Source organism: Schistocerca serialis, chromosome 9 (assembly GCF_023864345.2).
Source record: "Schistocerca serialis cubense isolate TAMUIC-IGC-003099 chromosome 9, iqSchSeri2.2, whole genome shotgun sequence".
Taxonomy (NCBI): Eukaryota; Metazoa; Arthropoda; class Insecta; order Orthoptera; family Acrididae; genus Schistocerca; species Schistocerca serialis.
Genome location: NC_064646.1, coordinates 407,096,468 through 407,108,591, shown reverse-complemented (window position 1 = coordinate 407,108,591; position 12,124 = coordinate 407,096,468). Strand labels below are relative to the sequence as shown.

Genomic DNA, 12,124 nt, shown 5'->3' with positions numbered 1-12,124 from the left:
AGTAATCTTTGATGTATGAAAGCAGACATGGCACCTGGAGTGAACAATACATGAAGCAAAACTCAGCACAGCAAAAACAACACAGAACAATGATGACAGTGCCTGTACACACTGCATTGTATGTTGGGCTATGTTGGTAGCAACCTGAAACAAATGAATTGTTGTTGTTGTGGTCTTCAGTCCTGAGACTGGTTTGATGCAGCTCTCCATGCTACCCTATCCTGTGCAAGCTTCTTCATCTCCCAGTACTTACTGCAACCCACCTCCTGAATCTGCTTAGTGTATTCATCTCTTGGTCTCCCTCTACGATTTTTACCCTCCACGCTGCCCTCCAATGCTAAATTTGTGATCCCTTGATGCCTCAGAACATGTCCTACTAACCGGTCCCTTCTTTTTATCAAGTTGTGCCACATACTCCTCTTCTCCACAATTCTGTTCAATACTTCATCATTAGTTATGTGATCTACCCATCTAATCTTCAGCATTCTTCTGTAGCACCACATTTCGAAAGCTTCTATTCTCTTCTTGTCCAAACTATTTATCGTCCATGTTCCCCTTCCATACATGGCTACACTCCACACAAATACTTTCAGAAACGACTTCCTGACACTTAAATCTATACTCGATGTTAACAAATTTCTCTTCTTCAGAAACGCTTTCCTTGCCATTGCCAGTCTACATTTTATATCTTCTCTACTTCGACCATCATCAGTTATTTTGTTCCCCAAATAGCAAAACTCCTTTACTACTTTAAGTGTCTCATTTCCTAATCTAATTCCATCAGCATCACCCAACTTAATTCGACCACATTCCATTATCCTCGTTTTGCTTTTGTTGATGTTCATCTTATATCCTCCTTTCAAGACACTGTCCATTCCGTTCAACTGCTCTTCCAAGTCCTTTGCTGTCTCTGATAGAATTACAATGTCATCGGCGAACCTCAAAGTTTTTATTTCTTCTCCATGGATATTAATACCTACTCCGAATTTCTCTTTTGTTTCCTTTACTGCTTGCTCAATATACAGATTGAATAACATCAGGGAGAGGCTACAACCCTGTCTCACTCCCTTCCCAACCACTGCTTCCCTTTCATGTCCCTCGACTCTTATAACTGCCATTTGGTTTCTGTACAAATTGTAAATAGCCTTTCGCTCCCTGTGTTTTACCCCTGCCACCTTTAGAATTTGAAAGAGAGTATTCCAGTCAACATTGTCAAAAGCTTTCTCTAAGTCTACAAATGCTAGAAATGTAGGTTTGCCTTTCCTTAATCTTTCTTCTAGGATAAGTCGTAAGGTCAGTATTGCCTCACACGTTCCAACATTTCTACGGAATCCAAACTGATCTTCCCCGAGATCGGCTTCTACCAGTTTTTCCATTCGTCTGTAAAGAATTCGCATTAGTATTTTGCAGCTGTGACTTATTAAACTGATAGTTCGGTAATTTTCACATCTATCAACACCTGCTTTCTTTGGGATTGGAATTATTACATTCTTCTTGAAGTCTGAGGATATTTCGCCTGTCTCATACCTCTTGCTCACCAGATGGTAGAGTTTTGTCAGGACTGACTCTCCCAAGGCCGTCAGTAGTTCTAATGGAATGTTGTCTACTCCCGGGTCCTTGTTTCGACTCAGGTCTTTCAGTGCTCTGTCAAACTCCTCACGCAGTATCGTATCTCCCATTTCATCTTCATCTACATCCTCTTCCATTTCCATAATATTGTCCTCAAGTACATCGCCCTTGTATAGACCCTCTATATACTCCTTCCACCTTTCTGCTTTCCCTTCTTTGCTTAGAACTGGGTTTCCATCTGAGCTCTTGATATTCATACAAGTGGTTCTCTTTTCTGCAAGGGTCTCTTTAATTTTCCTGTAGGCACTATCTATCTTACCCCTAGTGAGATAAGCCTCTACATCCTTACATTTGTCCTCTAGCCATCCCTGCTTAGCCATTTTGCACTTCCTGTCGATCTCATTTTTGAGACGTTTGTATTCCTTTTTGCCTGCTTCATTTACTGCATTTTTATGTTTTCTCCTTTCATCAATTAACTCCAATATTTCTTCTGTTACCCAAGGAGTTCTACTAGCCCTCGTCTTTTTGCCTACTTGATCCTCTGCTGCCTTCACTACTTCATCCCTCAGAGCTACCCATTCTTCTTCTACTGTATTTCTTTCCCCCATTCCTGTCAATTGTTCCCTTATGCTCTCCCTGAAACTCTCTACAACCTCTGGTTTAGTCAGTTTATCAAGGTCCCATCTCCTTAAATTCCCAGCTTTTTGCAGTTTCTTCAATTTTAATCTACAGTTCATAACCAATATTTTGTGGTCGGAGTCCACATCTGCCCCTGGAAATGTCTTACAATTTAACACCTGATTCCTAAATCTCTGTCTTACCATTATATAATCTATCTGATACCTTTTATTATCTCCAGGGTTATTCCATGTATACAACAAATGAATATCAGTTTAAAATCCTACACTGTCTTGTAACCTTTGTTGATTCTGGTATTGCTAACAGCCACCGTGCTGTCTGTCTGTCTTGGAGTGCTTGAATTGTACATTTCTCTGAGGTATGTTTGGTTATTGCCTCCTGAGAGTTGAATTTCAGGTGCTATGAGTGCAGAAGTTCCACCAATGCATAGTTGTGAGTGTTTCACTTTTTCCATTGAAAGTCTTTGTGAATAAAAAGTTTCTTTTCTTTACTGAAGGAATCAAGTATTTTGAGTCGAGATTTTGAAACTTGGCTTGCTGATCATTGTTTGTTACCCATTTTCTAGTAAATAGTGAATTGTAGCTCTAGAACTTTTGTATTCTGATACAAGAGTTTGAAATTATTATGCAGATGTAGTATAATGGCAAACAGTTGGTACTGCATACATAGTCATTCTGTAAATATTACTTCAAACTTTCTCACTGATTATAAGTCAATATGCTCTGTATCGTGACATATAGTGTGACCTTTTTTTTCCAACAACTTTTGAAATTAGGAAATACATTACATACAGTAAAATTCTTTCACTATTTGGCAACACACATAAGCAAAACTTTGCTATATACAATGGAGGCATACTTGTAATTTGTTGACAGATTACGATCCAGATGGTTGAGCAGTATGAAGCTGGTTGTTTCTGTGATCCTGACCACACCAGTAAGGATGATGGCACATGATCCAGAGTTCACTGAGGTGAATTCTGCTCTGTTTGCAGAACTTATGTTCGTGTACGAATTGTAATTTGTTTCTGTTGTGAATACGGATTCTGGACATGTCATACCTGAATTTGAAGGAAGTCATAGTTGTCAACACCAGGGATGCATCACTGCCATCTCACAGTCCCATGTGGAGAGGTTAGTGGTAATGGCTATGTCATATGTTGTGTGTCATTAGTCTTGAGGCTGCTGTGACTCCAGAATTTATTAGTGAGTATGCAGTTTACTTAGATTCTAGGAAAGGAAACAGCTGCTGTTTTTTTTTTAATAATACATTGCAGTGCTTTCCATATTTTCCAGATAATGTCTGTCTGTTTATTGTTGTTAAAAATATTAAGCTTTTTATGTTTCATTCATTTTGTGTCTAATGCTACCTAAACGTACATACAGTGAATGTTTGTGTGATGTTTACAGTGTTGTGTTTTATGCTCACTTGCCAGATAAAGTTGGCTGTGCAACTCATTGGAAGATAAATTGTTTTGGTTTACTCTAAAAGTAGCATCATGTATGATAAATGTGGATGCCGTCAAAGGTTGATTAATATGGAAGAAACATGATAGGACTGCGGGTTGATGTTTCACTGGGGTGATTGTAACAGGGAAGCCAGTACAGTATCAGTATCTCCCATGGAGTAGTAGTCTGTACAGTTGAGAAAAGAGACTTATGGAACAGGGAAAAAAGATTTGTGCCCTTCATGCAGAATTAGAAATGGCATTTTTTGAATTACATAGATTGAAGAGAGAAAGAGAAAATGGGTACTGGGAGAAGGTGACAAGCAATATGCCAAAGGAGAAAATGTAAGAATTCACATTTCAATCAATCTGACTTGTTATTTGAAATGGAAAAAGAGGCTCAACCAGTTTTTGAGCAAATTTAAGTGCAGCAGATCTGAAGGAGCAATTTTAAACCTAGGTCAGTAGAAAATTCAAGTAGGTAGGGAAAGAGTCCTCCTGTGTGGTAGCAGTCATGGGAGGTGTAGGCCAAATGCTACAGCAAAAGCTAAATGTGGAATACCAGGTCCCAAGCATCCTAAAACTAGTGCCAAGCTTAGCCAGGTGACAGGGAACATAGGGGCTTTGTGGAGAGATGTTGATGAAGATCAGATACTAAAAATAGGAGGAGCAGGAAACAGCGTGGCTAGAAAATTAAGGGTGTAGTATTAAAGGTGACATGAAGCAAATAGGAACAGCACCTGCACCTGAATAGGAAATGGAAGGACGGATTAGCCAAGCACCTTGCAGGAATTGTAATGGCAACCAGAAGTGCACAAGGCAAAATCCCTTTTGTGATGTGAGTCAGAAGGTTACATTTTTTTGGTTAGAGTCAGGTTATAAACACACTCTTGAAAGACATTTGAACAGAACAGAACTATAATATGTATAAGAAAATTGAGAAAAGTAAAATTAATTTGTTTCGTCTGAATAGTAGGGAGCTGAAAACCAAGATAGTTGAGCTTCATGCATGTCTAGAACAGTGTCGGCCATGGCATGCCAAACTTCATGTGAGCACGATGTGTGGGCAGAAGCCTGGGCTGTCCCAGCTGTGCTCGGTACTTCTCAGAAGTACTCAGTACAATACAACGTTTCATTTAGCATTGCGGTGTGGCATTTTTTCGGCAGCACGACTCTCTTCAGTTTGGCAGAATTGTGGTGGCAGCACTGTTTACCCTTCGCTATTTGCTTGTGGCGCAAAAGAAGCTAACTGGTCCAGTGGCTGTTTACACAAAACATGCAGTCTAGTGGCCTATTTCCACAAGCCTTCAAAAGGAACAGAAGAGAAAGATAAGAATTCTCGGTATCTCTTTTGTGATACACTGCCACATAATCAATGGGGACTGCAGATTTGCTGTTGAACAACATTACAATACCACACAGAAAGAATTTAAAGGGTGATGAAAGAGCAGAAAGTTATAATGATTGACAAATTGGATTCATTGTGCTGTACATCAAGAAGCACTTTGTGCTAAATTTGCAGGCATGGAGCACATGATGAAATTGGTGGTACAAACAGTAAATTTTCTGATGTCACACTCATTATCCCCCTGTCAGTTCCAATAGTTTTGAATGCAAGTGAATGATAAGTGTTGAAACTTTATACATCACTTCAAAGGATGTTGGTTAAGTCAAGTGGCATGACTGGAACAATTTTTCAATTTAAACCCATTACTGTTGAATTTATGAAGGTAAAAGGAGAGCAGGAACAAATATTAGAACATTTGGAATAGAGTGCAGACCTCACATTTGAAGAGTACTTGACTACCCGCTGCCCACAGTAAGACATTGCAGAGTGAGAAACAACTTATTTCTGCTTGGATGAGGATACATTTGAAAAGAAAATCATGTGTGAAAATGACAAATCTTGACAAAGAAAATGTGAGGTTTGAAGAATTCATTGTGGCCTTGGAAGATTTACAAGGGCAGTTTTCTAAACATTTTGAGCCGTTTTTGGGACCATTTGCTGTTTCAGTAAAAGCTCCCAGTGCCCCTGTGCAGGTACAGAGGTTACTAATTGATATGCAGTGTAATTCCTGTTCAAAATGCAAATTCTTTTACATTAAAGCTGTCCAGGACATCTGTCTTGTTTTCCTCATTTAGTGTTTACACATCTGCATAATGATGTCACAAAAGTGCTACAATATTTCGATCAACATATGTGCGTGAAGGGCATTTTTCCTATTATGAAACTATAAAAGTCAGGTAACTGTGCAGCTGGGATAAGTGCTATGTCATTCGTGCCATCCTTTTTGTGTAGAGTTATCACTGAAAAAGGGATTGTTGCAACATACATAAAATTTGGATACAAAGTCAACAATATTGAAACAAATTGTTCTCAGGTAGATCAGAACCTAGAAGCATGGGCTTTTGAGTTGTTACTGCAGAATACTTCTGTTGTAAATGCAGAAGTGTACAGATCACATCCAGCAAACTTTCAACTATTTATGAGGAATCTTAGTGCATTATTGCATGAGAAATCTTTGTGCATTATTGGGCTACCTGTGAGACAAGAAGAAACAGTTAGTAGTTTGTGGAGGTTTCAATGTAGGTTTCTTAAGAGGTAGGAACAGGAAAAATGAACTGGAATCACAACTTGGGTGTTTCAATCTAATTACTGTAGTTAATTTTCCAACTTGTGCAGCAAGATGGTAGGAAGATGATTGGTAAGATTTTTTGTAGACAGTGCTGAGACTGAAACAGGTGATTTGTACCCAGTTGTTAATGGACTATTAGATCATGATGCATGATTAATGGAAATAAACATTATAGCATCTTACAGCTTTGAGGCAGGTTCATACAAACAGTGAGGCTTATTGATTATACCAGGATACATTGCTTTAAGAGTAACTTAAAAGAGGTGGTATCAGATTAGGTATATATAGAAAGTGATGCCCATGTCAAATTCAATTTATTTCTTAGTAAATTTGTGTCAGTTTTTTGAAAGTAGTTTTCATAAAAAATTAGTAAGCAATGGGTAACTAGGGAATTAAAATCACATGTAACAGGATGAAAGAAATTTATATAATGACCAGAATAAGTCAATATTGAACATTAGTTCCACACTCCAGAAAATGCTGTAATATTTTAAGGAAAGTCATTAAAATGTCAAGAAGTATGCATGTGTTGACAGAAATTAATAATGCAAACAATAAGATCAAAACTGTATGAGATATTGTCAGTTGGAGGACAGGACAGCCAGTCGATGTAAAGAGTCCATAACAATTAAACTGTTGTTCCAAATTATTCTCTGAATGTGAATTTTGTTTCAGCTGCAGGGCTTATAGCTATATTACCCAATTGTGATGTATGAAAATTTGTGCTGGATTGGGTTCAAACTCGGATTTTCTGCTTATTGCAAGTGGTTGCCTTAACCATGTCAGCTATCTGTTGACGCTCCCTGGCCCGATCCAAACCTCCAAATGTCAGTCTCCACATCCTTAGATTGTAGTCTTACGTACAGCTGCCTTTAAGCTCGCAACATTACTTGGTTCCTGCTCAGACACAGTGACACTACCACATGGAATTGAGGCCAGTTTTACAGTTGTATGCCCTGTCTCAGCATATGATACTTAAGATTTTTTTTGACAAACAGCAGCTGTATGAAATATTTTTGCTAAATTACTTGCTCAATGCGAATTTCGTGACATCAGCTGCAATGGGTTTAGCTGTAATACCCAATTGCGACATATGAGTATAAGTAAATAAGACCATGACATAAGGAAGTGGAAAGTGACATATGCAGGATTGAAACGAGCCAGGGAGTGTGCATGGATAGCCAAAATGGTTAAGGTGCCCACTCATGATAAGTGGGAAATCCAGGTTTGAGTCCAGGTCCATCGCAAATTGTTACATGTCACAGTTGGATAATACACCTATACCCATTGCAGCTGTCATGAAATTCATTCATTGAATAATTTGGAATGATATTTCATACAGCTGCTGATCATCAAATCATATGTAAGTAGTAATTAAACTAAATGACAGTGTTGTGACTAATAAATTCACAAGTTGTGAGTACTTTTAACGGTCACTTTCTTAAACACAGCAACAAGAATTGGATTAAATGGTTCAGTTGAAGAAACAACACAATATATTAAAAATATCATTCCACAAAACTGTAAGCAACTTAGAAGTGGCATTAACATCTTCACAGTAATTAATAGAATTCTAAAAATTCTGAAAAACAAAAGCTCATATGGTGCTGATAGAATTTCAAACAGAGCTCTGAAAAGTTGTTCTGACTTAATAAGCAATGTCTTTGGTGATATATGTAATGCATCATTGGGACAGGTAATTTTTCCATACAGATTAAATTATGCAGTTGTTAATCAATCTCTTAAGAAGGTGACAAAAGACTTAAGTATTATCATCCATTTCCCTTACTGACATCTTTTCCAGAATATTCGAAAAAGTAATGTACTCAAGATTAGCCGCTCATTTAAGTAGGAGCAGTACATTTAGCCATCACAGTTTGGTTCCCAGAAGGTTTACTTGATAGAGAATGCTACTTATACAATCACTCACCTTAAATAATAAAATATTGCCTGTTGGTATTTTTTGTGGCCTTTCCAAGGTTTTTGACTGTGTAGATCATGTTACCCTCTTAGAAAAACTCAAGTTTTATGGGCTTATGACTTTATACATAAATGGTTTGAATTATACTTATCAAACAAATTGCAAAAAGTTTTGTTGAATAATCCAAACAATGTTGGGATGGTAGAAAATTTTAGTGACTGCAGTGGGGGGATCACAAAGGGAGTCCCAAAGGGTTCAGTGTTGGGTCCACTCCTATTCCTTGTGTAATTGAATGACCTCCCACTTAACATTCAACGAGCAAAATTGGTACTTTTGGAGATGATGTGTTATAAAAAGTCTCATTAGAGAGAAAGTGACTGATGAGAGTGATGATGATATTTTTCAAATAATTATTAAGTGGTTCTCTGAAAATGGACTTTCCCAAATTTTGAGTGGACACACTGCCTACAATACTGTGCAACAAATAGTCATACCAACAATTGATATAACACATGAACAAGAGTAAGTAAAAAGGGTAGAGTGATCCAGATTTTTAGGTGTGCATATTGATGAAAACTGAAAGTGGAATATGCGTATAACTGACTCTCAAACCATTTCGTACAACTTTCTTTGCTCTTCTTATGATTACTAGTCTTGGAAACAAACAAATCAACCACCTGACATATTTTGCATATTTATCTCAGTAATGTCTTATGGAATACTTTCCTGGAGTAACTTATCACTTAAAAAGAAAGTATTGATTGCACAAAAGTGAGCAGTAAGGATGCATTATGTTCACCCTTGATCACCATGTAGGTACTGCTTCAAGAGGTGAGGAATTTTAATTGCACCTTCACTATACATATACTTAGTAATGGAATTTGTAATAAATAATCCATTGTAATTTGAGAAGTATAGTGGTGTCCTCACCCTAACACTAGAGGAAAAAATTACCTTTATTACCAATTATTAAAGCTGTCAGTAGCTCAGAAAGGAGTTCAATATGCAGCAACAAAATTTTTTGATCATTTACCTTATAATATAAAATGTCTGATAGACATAGTTTTAAATCTAATCCAAAATCGTTTCTAGTGACAACTCTTTTTATTCCAAGGATGAAATTCTGTTTAAAACCTGGTAACTGGTGAAAAAAAGTAGTTTTTAAATGTTGTTTCATAAGTAGGACTAAAAAAATAGTTTCATTAATGTTAACACTTATCGTGTATACATGTCCTACATAACTCTCATTATTCCACAGAATGATATCTTAACAGCTGATACTTTATAAAAATTGTATGTACTTCTTTTCTGCATTTTTTCTGGAATTATTTCCATTGATCACTGTCATTGCATAGGACTGTTGTTAACAGTTCAGGTCCAACTAATAGGTGCTAATTCTGTTACACATTGACTTGTTTTCTCATATAAAGGAATTTTGTTCACATGACATTTGAGGAAATTTATGTGAAGCTGGCACATAATATGAAATGTTTAATTCTCTAAGTAATGACAGAAATGTTCATGTTTTCTTGATTTCACTGCATAGGCTCAAAAAAGCATCTGCAGCAGCAATTTGAACAGCAGTTGGCAACACAGCAACACAATGAAATGTTACAAATTGGTTACTTCAAGGACAGGTCAGAGCCAGATGCCCGTTAATGTGCATTCCACTGACCCCGAACTACCACCATTTGCAACTTTGGTTCTGTCAGTTGAGAGTGGGATGAGTGGAAAGAGTGAAGGTCTGTTGTCTTTTTTGATGAAGGCTGGTTCTGCCTCGGTGCTAGTGATGGCTGTTTGTTGTTTCGAGGGGAACCAGTTGAGAGCCTGCAGCCAACCTGTCTGCATGGCAGGCACACTAGACCTACACCTACACCTATGGTCTGAGGTGTGATTTTGTGTGACAGCACTCTTGTGGTTTTCCCAGCATCCTGACTAAATTTGTTTATCAATGTGGTGATTTGATTTGTTGTGCTGCCATTCATGAACAGCCTTCCAGGGATTGTTTTCCAACAGAACACTCAACCATAAGCCTCTGTTGTAACCCAACGTGCTCTATAGTGTGTCAACATGTTGCCTTGACCTGCTTGATCAGCAGATCTGTCTCCAGTAAAGACCTGTGGGACAGTATTGGACAACAACTCCAGTGTCATCCACAACCAGCATTACCCATCCTTGTATTGACCCACCAAGTGCAACAGGCATGCAACTCCATCCCACAAACTGAAACTGACATCTGGCACCTGTACAAGACAATGCATGCACATTTACAAGCTTTCATTCAACATTCTGGTCGTTATACTGGTTTTTAATGTAGCGGCATTAATTTTTTAGGCCTTGTAGTTGCAAACATGTGTGATCTTATCAATGGCGTCAGTATAGAGAGAGGAATTAGTGACCACGATGTCATCATAATGACTAGAGTTGTTAAAGATAATCAATCAAGAAGGCAAGGTGAATATTTATGACAGAAAGAGCAGATAAGCAGTTGTTAGCATCCCGCTCAAACAGTGGTTGGACATCATTTAGTTCCAGTATGATGTACATAGAGGAATTGTAAATTGTGCTCAGGAGATGTATGTAATGAGTAAGTGCATTGACTGAAAAGACCCACTGTGATCTAATAATAAAATTTGGAAAATGCTGAGGGAACATAATCTGTTTCAGTCTTGATTCAAAAATGAACACACAAATGATGACAGCCAAAAACCAGTAGAATTCATGTGGCTGTAAAAAGATCTATGCGCGAAGCATACAGTTGCCACCATCATACGTTAACAGAAGACTGTCCGAGAACCCAAGAAAATTTTCCCCCTATATAAAATCACTAAGTAGGTCTAAGGTTACTATCCAGTCACTTGTCAACCAGTCTGGTGGCACAGTAGAAGATAGGAAAAGTAAAGCTGAAGTTTTAGATTTTGTGTTTAAGAAATTGTTCGCACAGGAGAATCGTACAAACGTACTTTTGATTGACTGTCACACAGATTCCTGCATGGATGACATAGTAATAAGCATATCTGCTGTAGAGAAATGTGGATGACATAGTAATAAAAATCCCTGGTCTAAAGAAATGTCTGAAAGAGCTGATAGCAAATAAGGATGCCAGGTTCAAATGGAATTGCAGTTTTGTTTTACGAAGATTACTTAATGGAATTAGCCCTTTATTTAGGTTGCATTTATCACATATATCTCAACCAGCACAAAGTCCCAAGCAACTGGAGGAAATGTATTTCAAATATAATAAATTTCCATTGGATGGAAAATCTTTTGTCTGCGAATCAGGGCGATTTTAGAAAGCATCACTAATGTAAGTGAAAGATAATTAGAGCAAGAGTGAACTTGGGAAAGAATAGTTTTACTATACTCCAAGCGTACACACCTCAGCAAGGGTGCAGCGAGGAAGAAAAAATGAAATTCTTTGAAGATAATGATGATAATTGGAGATCTGAATGCTCAGATCGGCACGGATAGAAATGGATATGAGGATGCTGTACAAAGAATGCCAAAAATTAAGGAGCGGAGGTTGAAAGAAGAAGAAAATACGAAAAGTTTCCAAAATCTAGTAGCACAAAAATTGCTAAAACTGAAAGGGGTAGTGTAGAGGAAGAGTGGAACCTGTTTAAAACATCAATAGTTAACAGTACTGTGCAGATATGCGGCAAAACAAAGATTAAAGTGAAAGACAAAGAAACCAGTTGATGGAACAATAGGGTGAAAGATACAATTAAAAAACATAAAATGGCAAAGAAAAATATGGAGTTTGAAAAAAGATATCAGAATTAGGTACTGGTACCTAAAGATGAACATAAGGTGACAACACTGGAGAAGGATTAGCGACAAAAGAAACTCCAAGCAAAGAGAATTGTGAAAGAAGAAAAGGAGAAGAGTTGGGAAATATTTACCCAGAAACTA

The 12,124-nt window shown here is 37.6% G+C and overlaps 1 protein-coding gene across 1 annotated transcript in view; it reads left to right on the top strand.

The window, feature by feature from the left end:
• LOC126418683 (uncharacterized) overlaps positions 1-12,124 on the top strand; it is a 412,934-nt gene that overhangs the window by 24,726 nt on the left and 376,084 nt on the right. Inside the window, exon 3 of the mRNA XM_050085576.1 lies at positions 3,084-3,341. The gene's annotated coding sequence lies outside the window, so the exon portion shown is untranslated. The remainder of the gene's footprint in view (positions 1-3,083; positions 3,342-12,124) is intronic.